The sequence below is a fragment of the Bactrocera latifrons genome, unplaced genomic scaffold (assembly GCF_001853355.1).
Source record: "Bactrocera latifrons isolate USDA-ARS-PBARC rearing strain unplaced genomic scaffold, ASM185335v1 scaffold_229, whole genome shotgun sequence".
NCBI lineage: Eukaryota > Metazoa > Arthropoda > Insecta > Diptera > Tephritidae > Bactrocera > Bactrocera latifrons.
In genome coordinates this window covers 32,726-50,847 of record NW_017535841.1, presented here as the reverse complement: position 1 = coordinate 50,847, position 18,122 = coordinate 32,726, and the positions used below count along the sequence as shown (strand labels likewise).

General features: G+C 34.5%; 1 protein-coding gene and 1 long non-coding RNA gene across 13 annotated transcripts in view; one reads left to right on the top strand and one right to left on the bottom strand.

Annotated features, from left to right (window-relative positions):
• The window catches only part of LOC108968753 (voltage-dependent L-type calcium channel subunit beta-2), a 393,950-nt gene that overhangs the window by 346,294 nt on the left and 29,534 nt on the right, over positions 1-18,122 (bottom strand). The gene's annotated exons all lie outside the window — the stretch shown is intronic.
• LOC108968755 lies at positions 2,449-13,225 on the top strand. The gene is made up of 2 exons (XR_001993355.1): positions 2,449-2,875; positions 11,426-13,225. It is a non-coding gene; the product is annotated as an uncharacterized LOC108968755 (long non-coding RNA).

Here is an 18,122-nt window from a genome sequence, read left to right as displayed (position 1 = left end):
CAAAATCTGTGGTTCATGACATTGCGACTGAGTGCAGATGGTCCCAAAATGCTCACTAACGAACAAAAATTGCGGCGAATGGCAGTGTGCCAAGAAAGTTTGGGGATTTAATTGAAGCCCAATTTTTGAATAACGTAACCACAGGTGATGAGTCATGGATTTTTGAGTATGATCCCGAGACAAAGAGGCAATCTTTCACGTGGCAAACTCTGGCGTCTCCCCTCCTAAAAAGGGAAGAATGAGCATTTTGACACAATAGAGGGGATTCAAGCAGCATGCACCTTGGCTCTCAAGGTTATTTTCAAAATGCCTCCTGTGATGCTTCCAATGCAAGGAAATCGAGCTGGCAGCACAGCATCGACGCAAAAGGAGCCTCTTTTTAAAGTTTTTAAAGAATTGTAACGATTGGTTCAATAATTTTTTTTAAATCGAGTCAGTCCTATTACTTTCCCAACAAACCCTGTACCAGAGCGGTCGTTAATCGTCCGTACTGTTTCGAGGAAAAAATTCTAAATGGAAAAAAATTAAACAAGATCTTGCGGAGTGTGGTGTCCTCTCCCCGCTATTTTTTAACTTCTATATCTCGAAACTCCCACAGCCTGATGATTGCACAATATTGAAGCCGACAATGGAATTTGTGGCTAAATGGCTACCTCTGCCACCTTTCTCGTTTCGTCACTGCACGGAACCTAACACTTTCCCCACCAAATTCACAGTGACCATATTTACGCTTAATATTGCAGTCGATGGCGTCAAGGCTCCGACTGTTAATAATCCTAGGGTTTAAGGTGTAACTTTTGATAGTCTATACTCCTTCACTCTTCATACGACCGCGATTATAGCCAATGTACAGACCCGCAACATAATCCTCAAGTCGGTAACTGACAGCACTTGGTGAAAAGACAAAAAAAAAAAAACATTGTTGGCAACTTGCAAGGCAATCGACGGAACCAGTCCTCAACTACGCCGCAACAAAAAGGGCATCTAGATGCAATGGAACGCAAATGAAGAATCTTCACCTGTTAGAGCAATTCACACTGGACTACCTCACCTGTTTGTAGCAGAAAGGCCTCCTAGGAACATCAAGAGGTCATTCCTCTATTACGTCCAGACTTCCAACGCAACAAACTTCCGAAAAGCCCTGACCGCCATTCACAGTGGAGCCACCAACACCTTCACCGACTCCCTACCACTGAATGGCGTACTTGGAGTCAAACCACCACCCATCGCAGACGAAAAGCTCGAGTTGCCACGAGGAGCGAAAGTGACTCTTGCGCAGCTTCGTTCTGGATATTGTAGCAGGCTAAACTCCTACTTATCTAGAATAAACCCCGATATATACAATATATGTCCTGCGTGCAATGAGTCTCCGCATGACACAGTCCACCTCTTTGCATGTCCCACTAACCAAACTCATCTAATACCCCTCTCCCTGTGGTCCGACCCAGTCGAAACAGCAACAACCTGGTTAACCCTTACCATCTCAAGGAGGACTAGGTCCCCATTATAACGACAACAGCAACATTAATTCGAACATTGCTCAAGTATAAATTATAAATGGGAGTTGCAAGTAATAACCCGATTTTGTATATTTTTACAATACCATATACGGCATAAAACTTAGAAAACCGAAAGTAATTGTAGTTTGTAAATTGGAGTTGAAATTAGTATTCACTCGATTTTATTTATTTTTTTGCCAATATTGCATACTATTAACATATTAACGGACGGAACGTATCTCCAACACTTACCAAGAAATTGGTGAAAACTTTGCAGTTCTACAAACTGATATTAAACAAAAGAGTTACTAAACTAATTAAAATCTAATTTATTTCTGTATAATAACGATCTCATACCTTTACTTCTTTGTGAAATTTATGAGCAAAAAATAGTAAAACTTCAATTGACTCAAAACGGTTTCCACGAATTGTTCGTTTAAGTTTGCTCAATAACCAGAAGTCACACGGCGGTAAATCAGGCGAATACGCCGGATGATATTGGTTGTAATTTTGGAGAAAAACTCACGAAGAATCAATGGAGTATGCGATATCAGTAAGATTTCTGACTATCAATCGGCGATTCTAACGCACCAATTCTTTTATTTTATTGAAGTGTTGATTATGAGTTGTCGTTGATGGCCGTCTTAGATGTGGTTCGTCGTCAACGCATTCTCGGTCTTCTTTGAATAATTTGTATCTATCAAAAACCAGAAATGTTCTAGGACAATACATATCACACGTTTTTGTTTAATGAAACATACATAATAATACATATACATATATGTATCTTTGGAGTAAATCCCAAATAGATACAATAAAATTTAAAAAAATAAAGATTTTATATACATTCGTTTGCGACTCCAATCCCGCGAACTGCAGTTAGCACCACATACGATCCCGTTTAAATCGATAACCTTCATGGACCTCCGAAATTAATAAAGATTTAACTTAAAGAAAAATGTCGTTTATATAAAGTTACATATTTTCCAAATAAATTACGTTGTATATTACACTGGTATGTTACACAAGTAAACGGGTATTTTTTATTTCATATGTGAGGGATATTTAACCCAAATCAGCTTTTACATATCGCTCATTTGCTGCAAGACCGGCATAAATCAAAAAACGTGATTTTTGAGTTAATGCTGCAGAATTGTTCGTTATATAATACTTCATGTTGAGTTAAAAATTCATATGAATACCTCTTATATGGCCGCTTGAGAAGAGAATATGCCGTTATTTCATTTTATCTGTTTCAACTTTTTTTATACGTGAGAGCGACATATCTCAGTTGTGCCACTGCTCCCGTCGTGTTAAGATCGTTTGGCTTTCTTAAACAGAGGCATATTTTGTGTTGTGGAGTTCTTCGTAAAAAGGTAATGGTATTTCTAATCTAGATTTTTTCAAGTATACAGCGCTAATTTGAGTTATGACTATCTTGTTGAAAATTTTGATTTAATTGAAACTTGGTGTATTACAAAATATGACGTTATTGTTGATAAGAATACTATCGTCAACTTAAGTATTTCGTGATATGACGTTGTTACATATAAAAGAATGACTAATAAACAGTTAGCATTTTACATTATAACCAGGGATGGGCACGACCACAACCAAACGGCGCTCATAAAATGACAATGTGTTAGTGCATTTACTGTGTGACAAAGCGAATCAACGATCAGAAATAATCAGTCTGCTTACAGAAGTCGAATAAGTAGATTTATGCTGCACGAAGTAGCGCATGCTACATACGAATGTACATACGTGTATGTACGACGTAATTTTGTAATATAAAATATTAAAACTTCAATTGATTACCGAAAAACTATTAAACTTAAAATTTTAACTAAAAATTTATTCATTCTTCGCTACAATATAATATAATTGACGACCTCTTTATAATCTAAATCAAAATATGATACTTTCATTCTAATATAATATAATTGACGAGTTCATCATAATCTAAATCAAAATTTGATACTTTTATCCTAAGCAGGTCTTCTAAATGTTTATCTGTTAGCCCTTTGAACGATATTAACTTTGCCATATTTATGTATCCAATACGAGTACTTGCAGATACGTACATTCATAAATCATAAAGTAATGCGTACAGGTCTACTTAGCTTGACTTCTGATTGCAGACTGATTTCACTATCGCTTTGTGACAAAGTTCGTCCCATCGTAAGTGCTCGTTTTACGCTCTTCGTTGGGCGTGTTAGTGACAATCCGTGTGTATACGTATACGATCACTTACGCTCTTTTAGCACCTGCTATGACTTTGCCCATCCCTGATTATAACAAAATGTGTCGTTGTTGAATATAGAATTATTAACAGTAACAATAAATAGCTCTTATTAACACAAAATATGATGCTATTGCTGATAAAAAATATAGCTATGTATGAATAAAACGCACGATCACAATAATAAAAGTATACCAGAAAATAAGAGAGCCGATATTAATGAGTTGATTAGAAAAAAACTTATTCCAAATTTTTATAAGCCATTTTATGATAAATTGTAAACATTTCATAGTCAGAGTTTCGTCACCAATATATTTTGGTATTTAGTTATTATTTTTTAATTACTTGAAGTAGAAAATTAACATATTTTTGCAACTATAACGTCATTATGCAAAGGAAAGTTTGTTCTTATTCAGCAAATACCCATAAATGGATACTTGGTGTTGATTTTCCTTTATGGAAATGTTAAATATATTATACTAAATTGGTTGTTTTGAAAATGTAGGATTTCCTGTTTTCCGTGTAAGGTTGGAGTCAGTTGAAAACTTTTAACGCGTTTTCTGGAAAATCGATTTTTTTGACTTATGCCGGTCTTGCAGCAAATGAGCGATATGTTCATATGCACATAGTGATTACTAAAGTAAAAGTATGTATCTTTTTGTAACAATCTTAATCGAGGTCCTTCGAGCCTTAACGAAAAACACCTTCGGGTTTTCACAGACAAATTAAAAACAATAAATTAACATAATAGCAATAATATAAACACGAGTGTTATTTCAAAAATATTTACTATTTATATATGGAAAATAAAACAATTAAAAAAAATTAAAATTCTACATCAAAATCGTGTGAAAAAAAAGCTTTTAAATAAATAAGAGCAACAAATAATGAAATTAGCCCATAAAATAAAAGAATAATAAAATATTTCTAACACTGCAAATGTCGGACTAACAATTTAAGTAGACTACCAAAAAGGGCTAAAGAAATCAAGAAATAAGTGCCAAGAGCAAATAAGTTCAAAAGAAAAAAAAAATCAAAATATAAAACTAAAGAGCAACGAATAAACAAAAACACCATCCATTTACTACTTATAAGCCCCAGCAGCGTTGTTAACCACCAATCAACTTTCAYTAACCCAATGCTGACAACAAATTTACTACTTATTATATCAGCCTCAACAGTGTTGTTAAACAGCAATCAACCTCAGCAATTTAAAGATAAAATAAGAAAAAAATATTAAAAATAAAATTTTTATATAATACGGCTTATTTAAGTTCGTAAACAAGTGATAAGCTTTAGAAGAAATAATATTAATAAATTATAAAGAAAAGGTTCATATTTTTCATCTATCTACCGTAAAAGAAAGGTAGTGAATCAAAATTAGTCAGGAAGAACAAATAGCAGCGACATTGTCGAGATTAAATCTGCACTCATTCAGCACTAACGTTTCCCCTCCTAACATCCCTTCCACTTTCACTCCTAATCAAAAAAGAGAACTCGTTTCGTTAATATCGGAAACAGTTTCGGCCATACTACACCCACAAACCGAAGAAGCTTAAGGTCCTGTAGATTTTAGATTTAAAATGTTTAAGAAAATCTTCAGGTAAAAACGTAGAATTCAGTTCATGGCGGAAATCGGTAGATAGAATATTATTAATGTACGGACAGAATAAGAACATCCCAAAATATTTTGCTATTCTGCATACAATAAGACACAAGATAGCATCTCTTTAAATTGGGGTAAGATAAAAAAATGTCTGATGCTACATTACTCAGACAAGAGAGACGTTAGCACGTTGGAATATCAAATGACAACACTTGCTCGACGGGGTAGCACTGTTTTTTTAGTAGAATTTGACCAACAAGGTTATCAATATCTCTCGCTTATGATAGTAAAAATAGATTGCCTGGAGTTAGGTAAAGAAGCTTTGTATGACATAACAACAACATATAGAGAAAAGGCACTTGACAAATTTATAAGAGGTCTGAACGGTGCCTTACCCAGTCTGTTAAGTGTAAAAGAAACAACCAGTTTACCACAGGCTCTCCACATGTGTCTCAAATTAGGCAACATGAATTACAGGACGAACCATGCGGATAGTATCAGTCGCTTGCCAACCAATACCAAACCTATTAGTCACAAGCAACCAAGGTCAAACTCATTCAAAATTCTTTTACCAAGAACTTACAAATGTTCACAATCAACCCCTAGACCAAGTTCGTATAAACAGTAACGACAAAACCGACACCACCTCTTCCTCCAAAACCTTTGATCGCTCTCTTCAAACGAAGCAAATAAATTATCAGATTAGGCTTCAGTATCAACAATATCAAACATTTAATAATAGGCAGCAAACATTCAGTAACAAATCACAAGCATTTAGTAATGAACTAGCGCAGGCTAGTAATAATCAAGTTAGCCATACCATAGCTAGATACGATAAATACGATAACGGAATATTAGAATATCCTCGAAGGACTACCAACCCGAATACAACGAGAACAAGAAGAGATCGAAACAACCCCTCGTGACAATACCAATTTTTTAGACTAAACTCCTCATTGCCATACTATCGTTTCAAAATGAAAAATGGTTATGAACTAAAATTTTTATTAGATACCGGATCTAGCAAAAATTACATATATTAGTCCAACTTATATTAAGAACCCCATTCCGAATAAGCCCTTCATTGTAAACTGTTGGTGGACCCGTCAAAATTACTCATCACGCTAATATCAGTGTTTTCGGTGATAAAATAGGTCATTTAAAATTTCACATTTTGCCCAAGTTAAGAACCTTTGATGCCAACGACACAATGAAAAGTTTAAACGTAGTAATTTTTACTAAGAACTATTTTACATTACTCAATAAATACGAATACCCCATCCACCAGTTAGCAATTAATTCTATTGCGCACATTACATTAAGGCTAAATAATTTGAGTCCTGAAGATAACGAAAAATTAATACAACTATTTAACTCTTGCTCAACACCATTTGCTGAACCAGATAAAAAAATTAACATTAGAACTAAAAGCGATAGGCCAATATATTCCAAAACTTACCCATATCCAATGCCTTTAAAAAAAGAAATAGACAAACAAATTGAGGAATTACTTAAAGATAGAATTATTCGACCATGGAAATATCCCTACAATTATCCGATATGGGTCGTACCGAGGGAAGAAGACGCCTCAGGATTGAGAAAATTCCGTATGGTAATCGACTATCGTAAATTGAACGAGGATACCATAGCATTACCTCTATTACCACTATTCTAACTAATCTAGGATCAAATAAATATTTTTCTACAATTGACCTTAAGAGTGTATTCTATCGGATTCCTCTTAACGAAGCAGATATTGAGAAGACCGCTTTCTCCATAGCCAATGAGAAACAGGAAAAGGACCTGCAATATCATAACAAAAGTAGAAAGGAAACTATTAAGTATAGAACAGGAGACAGAATTTTTGTTAAACAGAATAAAAGATTAGGAACAAAACTTTCAAAAAGGTACAAAGAGGAAATAGTTAAGGAAAACATTCCATAGTAAAAACAGAATCAGACAAAACAGTCCACAAAGATCGTATAAGAAACTAATATAATCATATCTTCTTTTAGATCACTAATTTCTGTAACCCTTCACATCCTTTGCTATGCTTCGGTTGAAGTACTCGGTTACTCTCAATCAGAAATCGTTACCATCGAAAATGGCATCGGGAAAGTGCAGTCTGGAACTTACAGGATCCTTCACTTCATCAACCTTACCGAATAATCCAGAATTCTAGATGATATAAATACTCACTTCACAAAAAATATTCCACCTTCCCATCCCTTGCACCCTTTCATTGCAGCAGAAATTTAAATAACTAATATTACTATCAACAATATAACACCAAAATATAGAGTAAAGAGGTCATCAAATTTTATAGGATCAGCATGGAAATGGAAATCCCGACCATGATGACCTTGTCACGATCAATAGTATCAGCAGTTAGTAATTATTAGAAACGTTTTTGAAAGAATTTAAAATATTGCGATATGTTGCTTACATATACTTACAGCATATTAAAAGCATTACAAAATAGCAATGAATTTCGAACCTCACTAATACTTCAGTATAAATTTAAAATTGATATAATAAAAGAAGAAATTGAAAACATTAACGGAGCAATACATCTTACCAAAGCAAACATAATAAACAGTTTCATAATATCGAATGAAGAGGCTCACAAGATAAATGACATATTTATTGAAGAAAACATTCCGTTTGATTCTTTAGAAGAATCATTAAACTTAGCAAATATTCAAATCGCTATGAAACAAACTTTTCTAATTTATGTAATAAAAGTACCAAAAACAAGGAATAAAATCTGTAATTGCATTTTAATAAAACCAATAAGCCAAATTGAAGATTTACAAATACTGATCACGTAAGAAACATTGAAGAACTAAAAGCAGGATTCATTTCACTAAATAACTTTGAAGCAAATTTAACTATAAGTATTAATATAACGAGACATTTAATAGCTTAACATTAAAATATAAAAAAAAATAGCTCTCTAAATTTACTAGTCAAGTCTAGTATGTTAACTCATTTCGGTATTTTGGTCCTTGTTATAATCATAATTATAACTCTTAAAATTCGGATAAGGAAAATGGCCAAAATCACTATTCAAAACGCGCCGACAAGGAAAGTTGCAAGACATAAAAGTCTTAACGACATACCATACTTTTAAAGACCAATCGGGGACGATTGGAATTTCGGAAGGAGGAGTTAACACAACATAAATTCGCTGACAGCAATGTCTGCATAATTAGAAGTCAACTTACAATTAAGACTCCTATTGCACTCTTAGTTAAATGCGCTACTTGCGCATCCGCTCTCCCAATTATTATAATAATAACTAACAATAGAATTAAGTACTCAGTTTGAAATAAAGCTCAAAGGAAGCACAGTGCTACAAATAAAAACTTAGTGTTTTATTTTATGTTATACAAACCAACATAAGTGCATAAGCATAACTGCATAAAACAATTAAGAAATATTATTTGAGAATATAAAACAAAATATAAAAACAGATACAAAATAAATATAACCCACAAAGATATATACATATGTATGTATGTACATATATATCTATAATGTATATTAGACGGCGGGTCTAATACAAACTACACAAAAGTGTATTTTAAGAGCACAAAGAAAATTTACTTTATCAACTCGGTTTTCAATCTCACTCTCCTTTTCAAAATACTATAGTATCATTTATAGACAAACATACGGCAAAATCTGCCTGTGACAAAAAATCTCAAAAGAAAAAAAAACAGAACAGAAATTTTTAACGAAACATACAAAACTTGTGAGAATTATAGAAAATACATATTAGTACATACTATTTCTACAAACACATATTCTAAGTCCACATTGACAATTATCCGGCAATACCTTGTTCGTTGGCAAACAAAAACAAGCAGGATTGCGTATAAAAAGCGAATTGATCTATCTAACAAGCTCTCAATTGCTTAAGAACATAAGCAGAATCATAAACACACAAACAATTCGTGTATATTTATGTAAATAGCGCATTGATCTCTTCAACAAGCTCTCAACTGCACAAAACATAAGCAACTTCATGCGGACATACATACATACATCCACGTCCAAGTATTAGGGTGTACCGAAATAAAAAATCATTCGGACATCAAATATTTTAATAAATAAAAAACGCGTTTTTTAATAGTAATCAATTAAAATATATTTTTAAACTAAAATATAAATAAATAATATTAGTTTGCAAATATGGTTCATAATGACACAAATCAAATCACCTGCAGGAGCTACACGCTCAAAACAGGTTGTTACATTCAATTCAGAAAGTGAAAGTTTAACAAGATACTGCAATAGATTTGCCGCTTCACCGATTCACGAAAGTTCGCAATCGTTATTAGAAATAAAAAGCCAAAATCTTAAAAATTATTTGGATTCGGCTCCAAGACGCCATATTAGAATCTGGCGATTCAGATTTGCCACAAATTTTAAATCCTCGGCTTACGCAATATACGAAAACTGCTTAGATCAGCACGAAGAAACAAAAGCGATGATCTCCGATAAAATAAAGCTAATCAAACCAATTGCACCTCCCTCTACAGTAGAGTGGAGCTGCCACAAATAGACAGTCAAAATGCAAGTTCATGCATCCACCTCGAGGTTTCACATGCGAAACATTCTATCGAGGTTACGAAGAATGGCCGTTTATCCGCGACATGTTCACGGCCGTGTTCATAAACCATCCTCAATTATCGCAAGGCTAAAAATTTTATCAAATTCGATACAAAACTAAAGGTCAAGCAGGCATAATAATAAAACAGTTCGCTCTTAATAACGATAATTTCCGTTTGGCTTGGGAAGCTCTTAAAGCTAGATATGAAAACGAAAGAATACTGGTCGGCAAGCAAGTAACGACCAATCAAGAAAAGAAAATAAGTGTAGAGTTCATTAAACTAGAATCCACTGTTTCTAGTTGATTGTCGGTTCTATCGACACTAAATATTCCCACCGACAGCTGGGACCCAATTCTGCCACCGCCGCATTACTAGAAAAGTACAAGTGAAAAGAAATTGCCAAGAGACACCATGTTGCTCAAAGGCACTAAAAGCTCAAACGCTGCATATTGAAACAAAAAGTTATCCAGTTACAAAATTAGTTGCCGCCATACCAACTAAAGTTGAGTATAATACGAACAAATACCTTAATTCACAATTAAGGAAATTTCAAATGTTAAGGAAACTTCCCCCCTATAACAAACAAAACTCTAGAAGATCAGTATTGTGAATACTTCTCTAAAGCCACAACTACTCGATTAAATTATGGACGGTACGTCGTCCGACAACTAATAGAGCCACAATGTTCTAATACCCCACATAGAGGTAGAAAAACGAAAGACAGAATTAAATCTAACAATATTAAAAACTCAAATATATGGTACTTTTCGACCCCGCAGAATGGCTTTCGCCAATAATGACAAAAAGAAACAAATACCAAAAAAAATCCTAGAGCTATGACGACAACGCCATGTCACGCACGACACGCACGTCCACCAAACCAATTCAACTTAGGAAACAAATTATGTCTTATATGAACGCATCCACAAATCAAGTTTTTTTAATTCTGAACGCGTCACGGCGCACCGGTCGTTAACTTCATTCTTTCGTTCTTCGTGATTCGTCGTCTCGCTCATTTACGCTCACTCACACTTCTATTTGTTTGTTAATAAAAAATTGTGTTGTGCGTACCTGTTTTAATTTACAGATTTGATAGTATTCTACTGGTGTTGTGCATATATACTACATGGAGTACAACAATATGTACGTTTTTAATGATTGAATTCTATCTAAATATTGAATTCATCTGTTTGCTTTCTGCTCATGCTAAAGGAAATTATTCTTTTTAAGGTTATAAATGCTGTATTAGAGACAAGGAAAGCACAGACAGAGCATATCTTTGTTCTTTCGCGCAAAATTTGAATGAGCCATAGACAATTAATCTCTTACTTGTATTGAAAGTAATATAATAAGGTGACATAACATTTCACTTTGTGTACTTTTAAATGAATATTTTTGCATGTTTTGGTTATTCGAGTTAATGTCTGAATTTTATTTTCAATTAATTGTATGTTTTCAGGTATACAGGAATAGAATTAAAAATGCCACCAAAAAGTCGCTTAAGGGATTTTTTTGAAAAACTTGAAAATAACGAAGCCAAATGTCGGTCTTGCCATAAATGCATAAAAACTTATGGCAACACTACAAATCTAAAGTTACACATTGAAAAAATGCATAGTTCATTATTACTGAAACATAGCAACGACGAGAACACAGTTCATAAAACAGGCGCAAAGAAATTACGTAAGGAGACATTCGTAAAACCTTTAATGTCAACTGCTTCTACTTCTGCTGAGAGAAATACACCTGACTATGCTTTAAATGAAAACAGTTCAATTGATTCGGATTGTAGTTTCAATACAAGTGATATAAGTCTATCGTCTCATCGCAAAAATATATTCCAGCCGACACTATATGAGAGTTTCAGGAGCATATCTGAATTTTCTGAAAATGGAACTAAAGTTCGACTTACAAATGCTATCTTGTGTATGCCTTGTATTGCAAAGATTCACAGCCGTTCCAGATTGTGGAAAATGCAGGATTTCTAGACTTAATGAAAACAGCTATTACTCTGTATAATGTCCCTTCCAGGCATGCTTTCAAGAGAATGGTAGAGAACCGATATGAAGTTACATAGAAACTTTTTAAAAATAAAATCAAAGGTGTACGTAATATAACCCTGACAATCGACATATGAACGGATACTATGCAAACTAGGAGTTTTCTTGGTGTCACTATACACTTTCTTGACGAAGATCGCATGACATCAGTGACTCTAGGAGTTTATGAGTTAGACGAATCGCATACTACTGAATACATTGGAAGAATGATGTTGTAGACATGTCATGAATGGTGTACAGATCCAGAAAAAGTATTCACTGTAGTAACTGATGGAGGAGCAGATGTTGTTAAAGCTGTAGATATGTCATTTGGAAAAAATGCCATATTATTAGTTTTGCTCACCTACTGAATTTAGTAGCTCAAAAATCGATTGCAAAATCAAAGCAATTACCAGAATTGATTGCGTCTGTTAAAAGGATTGTCACCTGGTTCAAGCATAGTGTAGTGGCGAGTGATAAATTACAAAAGGATTCGGATCTAAAATTACCACAAGATGTCAGCACTCGCTGGAATTCCACCTTTTATATGGAGGAAAGATTTTTACATCTGCGACCAACGATTAATCAAATTGTTAATTTTCATACAAGTGCTCCTCCAATGATAACTGCAAAATGTATTGAAGAGTTAACTGAAATCTTTGAAATTTTACCCCCTATATAACTACTAAAGAAATATGTGGAGAAGACTATGTTACTAGCAGCAAAGTCATTCCCATAGTACGATATGCAGAGCATAATATTTGAAATCAGTAACCGCTTGTTACCCTCTGAACATGTTCAAATACTTGCTTTATCTACAAGATTTAAAAATATTCACTTTCAAGATCCCATGCATGTTCGAAAGAAATTAAATGTGTCAAAAAATTAGTAAATACTCTACGTCTTTGTCTAGTCAAATGCCTACAGAGTTGAGTTACTTTTTGAAAAATCCAGTGTCTGATCTTAAACAAGATAAGATATATTTGGAATAATGTCCTCGGTTCCACTTACCCGAAATTAAAAAAATAGCGGTAAAATATTTGAGTACTATCGCGACATCAACGCCATCCGAAAGACTGTTTTCAAAAGCTGGTTCTACTCTTTATCAACAAAGAACCTTTAAGTTCTTCTTTATCAAAATTACATTTCCTTAAGTCAATTAATAACAAATATTGGGATATGTAATAATTTGATCAATTGCTTAATAAATTTCGAACTTATAGATTGTGTTTTATTTCTTTGTCAATTATAGATGCCAAAATTATCGATGGATCCAACATCGATGTTCGGTTTTCGATAAATACCAAATATAAGATGTTGAGGTTTCGATTATGACATCGATGTATTTTGAATATCGCTCATCCCTAGTGCGTACGCACATAAATATTACTCACAATAAATGTATCCAAAACATCGACTCATATTCGCCGTTCTCCATTCACAACCATTCTCTCGCAAGATCCCTCTATTATCACAATCCTAACACCAGGGCTAAGGAGTATCCGTTCTATACTCCGCCAACAGTAAGGCGAATTATATGTATCAACTTAATCAAAATACTAGGCAAAATATTCGCCTAGGGGCCCAGGATGTTTAAAGAGTTAAGCATTCACTCACTTAACCGGAAGAAATGGCACACACTAATAAAACACAGCAATACACCAAATTTGACAACACCACACTCGGAGACAATACATCTCACCACACTTGGACATCCACCCACCCAGCATAATGAATGGTTTCCCGTGCAGATTCAACTCATTCGTTTAYACAATTCGTCACCTTCAGTTCGCCTATCAACACATCAACATTCGAAATACATACACTCACTGACACACTGTGCCCCGTCGTCATCACCCGGTCCGCTGCGCCGTTGATCTTGTCATCGATTTTATATACAGTAGATTCCCGATTATCCGGATCAAATAAAACCAGGGGTATTATAATCAAAAATCCCGATAATTGATTTCAACGCAAATCAAACAATATTCAAATTACATATAATAAAATTTTATTATGTAATAAGTTTTACAAGTTTACTTTAGATAATATGTACGATATATAAAAACCGATCTATAACGATAAATAATGTATCACATAATTCCTATGTAATTTAAAATTTTGGTTGGAAATAACTTGCTATTGGTCTTTGACGTAAAGAATCACATCGCTTCATTGCGGCTAAATCTCTGATGCGTTTCAGTTGTAACAACTTTCCCGTCTTTCAAACCAAGAGCTTCAAGAGCTTCTGCGTGAGATGGTACTTGACATACATCCCTAGTTTCAGTGTCTTCTTCATCTTCTCTCTCGTTATTGTTCAAATCCTCAATGATGTCTTCATCAGTTAATATTTGGAATCCAGGGTCTTCATTATCGCAGTTCAGCCATTCTTTAATATTTTCTTCATCGCACCCTTCAACAATGCTAAGAATTTTCATTGCTTCTGTTATTTCTTTAAAATCGTCATGCGGTTTAATCGAGGAATTAGATAGAGTTAATTTTAATAATTTATTCCAAGCCCTTTTTAATGTTTTCAATTCCACAGAGTTCCACGCTTCTACCAGCATATAACAACAATCTTTTCAATTTGTTTCCTTAAAAAACTTTAACGTCGTTTCTATTTCACTGCCCTCTGACGCAATAGTTGCTTTCTGTATAAACGTTTTCAAATTTCATTGGTTGCAATATCCATGTTATGTTACGGGGTAAAAACTTAACTGTGAACTTCCCATTTTCTCGATGTAGTGTTTCAGCGGAAGGGTGCGTTGGCGCATTAGATAATAACAACAACAATACGTCCCCCACGTCCTTTTGAAATTTCACTTCAGGAATAAACGTACTTTTCATACCAAGTAAGAAAAGTATCTCTGTTCATCTATGCTTTTTTTTTTTGGTTAGCGTAAGCTAAGGGGATTTTAACATTTTTGAAACAGCGCGGATTTTTTGATTCACCAATATGTAGCAGTGCCAATCGATGTGTTCCATTAGCGTTTGCGCAAACCATAACAGTAACTCTGTTCCTACTCACTTTGTGCCCAGGTGCTGCATTTTCACGCGGCGATGCTAACGATCTGCTTGGTACAGCTTTCCAATTAAGACCTGTTTCACCTGCATTGTATACAAAATCTAAATCGTATTCTTTTTCATCTAGAAATTCTTTTATTAAAATCCAATGCTTTTTCACATAACAGAGGTCCTGATATGGCATTCTCCAGAATTTCCTTTTGAGATTGTCAACTTACCGCCAGATTCGCCATTTTTTGTACTCTTAATTGTCTTCACTTTGTTACATTAAGAGACAAGACTACTCTTTATCGCTTGGACATTGTCAATTTCCAACACAAAAAAGGCAGATAAAAATAAGAGACAACCCCCCAGTTGAACGCTATCTAAGAAAATGAAACCATAACAAACACTATCCCGCGAACAAATGAGAGCCGGCGTACACGTAACACGATCGGACGGGAAAATAAACTTGTCCCAACATCTATCATTGCGCAGTCAAAACATTTTTAAATTGACAATTAGAGCCGAGACGAATGAGTCCGGATAGTCGGATATTCGGGATTCTACTGTATAATTCACGACATGAGCGCAAATCTCCCGGAATTTTACTTTGAATCTTACAGTTTAAGTCAACGACATCGGTATTTTTGAAAGCTAACATTGCGCGTGCACTTAAGGAAGCGTAGTTACGATAATTTGGCCCWTGTCTGAACATTCGCGATGAGTTCATCTTTCGTGAATTGATAAAGGGAAGATGGCATTGATATCAAACCACTAGAAATATCAACCGGAATTGATCCATTTGCAATTTTTAGCGAAGACGATGTAAAATGACTTCGGCAATGTCATTTTTGTTCGTATCCTATAATTGACGCGGATTTGAAGGCTGATATGTCGAAATGTTTATCACTTGCTTCTCAAAATGTTGCACACATACCATTCACTCTACGCAATGACTCAAATGAAGTTGAACCGCGTACATTAATCAATAGCAACCGAAGGTAGAAGCAATCGTCGTTTTTCGGGTGGATTGTGTAAACTCGTAATAATGCATTAGTAATAACACACCTGGATGTCCATCTACTGTTGGCCTTGCTTTCTTAATATCAAGGTATTTCCGAATAGAGCAATGTTCTCGCAAATGCATCATTACTGGCGGTATTTCCACTGGCTGTACTGTATTCTCTGGGTTGAAATATACTCTTTGGCCATTCTCCAAATTAACGGCGAGACGCACAACAGTTGAAAAACGTTCATTAATTGCAAAAGTAGATATCCTACAAAGCGCTTTATTGCAGCTCAGGTATCGACCGTATCGTTCAAGACCAATAACCGCCATGTTGCTTCTTTTGGTGACGTAATTACAAACGTAGTTTATCAATTACACCAAACTGCAATATTCATCATTTCAAGTTTGTGTTTCCGAAAGAAAGGCACGTTGATCTGGAGTTTCCACACCGCATCCTGGCAGTACTTCTTTCCTTGCCTTATCTTGGGCTGCCATACGTTGAAGGCAAATTGGTCACTTTGTGTAAAACACACGTAAAGTTTTCACTGAAGAGGTTTCAATTAAAAAAAAATTTTTTTTTTGTTTGCCAAAATGTTACAACTAAGCAAAAATAATCCCAAAAATTTTCCAATCAAGATAAGGAAAAAATTTAAAAGGTCATAAAAAAAACTGACACATACGAACGCTAAACTCTTTGAGGGTTCTACTATACTGACCTCGTACCATCACCCTGACTTCTCACCCCCCAGATTAGCTGTTGTACTGTGTAATATATTGAAAAACAAAACAAGCAAAATTTAAAAAAAATTGTATAGAAAAAAGATTTGGAATAATCGAATTTTCCGACTTTTCCTCATGAAAGGTATAAGGTATTTTTATTCTTCCCCGATCCACAACGAACAACCTCTGAAAATTTCATCAAGATTGGTGCAGCCGTTCTCTTAGCGTTACTCACAAACAAACATTCATTGGTTCGTATGGAAGAAAGAAAAGGGTTGTTTCCTGAAATTATTCGTATTTTTCTTGGCGTAAAAACTATCCTTGAACCTCAACAAGGTCCAGGCGTTGCACAGTGGGGTAAATGGTGCTCAAAATGGAGATTAATTCCTACAAGTCTTCTAGTTATGGAAAAGTTACTTTTTTTAGTTAATTAATCATAAAGAAGTAAGAAAATAATGCAATTCGAGTTTTTTGATTGTTTTTTTTTTTATATCTTAAAAAACAAAAATATGCTGAACATCGGTTTTCTAAATTTTTAATTTTTTTAAGCTTCATATTTTATTTAAAATATATAAACTGTTTCTTCATCACTATAATCATATTCATGATCATTATCGTCTTCGCTTGAATTTTTATCATCGCCTTCATCATCATCGCCTTCATCATCATCGTCATCATCAACTTCATTATTATTGCCACTCTCTATCACGATCAACTCTAATGCTTCTTCGGGTAAATCCTGCACTTTTTTTTTGGTAATTTTCTTGTGGTTGATATAACGGGGTCAGAACTGATTAAAAGTCTGTTAAATATRTCTTCATTAGCTTTTTTTCTGCTGCATTTGCGAGAAAAATGTTCTCTAAAATTCTTAAAATCTTTGTTTCGAGCTTCCTTAGCTTCTTCTGATAATTGTCCGATTGGCAACATAGCGTGCGATATTATCTYTGGTCCATGGATAAAATATTTGTGAAGTGTTGGAGGCATGTTATACCAAGGATAACATTCAACGAAATATTTTGCTGTATTTAAAGCGTAGTCACGAAACTTCTGTACCTCAATATCGTACCCACTAGAAACAACTACGAGTATTGTATGCATCTTTTTAATCAAATTTATGTCAACTTTAGTAATTGCTGCTGACATCTCGGGATTTTGGAAGAAACGCCTAACTGTATTGCCATCGTTAGAATTCCCAAAGCCAGGTTTCGGTTGGTCAACAATCAGACCAAATTTATCTTTAAATCCTTTTTGAATTCGTGATTTATTTTCCGAAACTAATAGTTTCTCGCTTTCTGTTCGAGCTTGCCACTTTTTTATAGACAATTTATATGATAAGTGGAGAAGACATTCAAAGAACCTAATCCATCCATGAAGTATTGAAA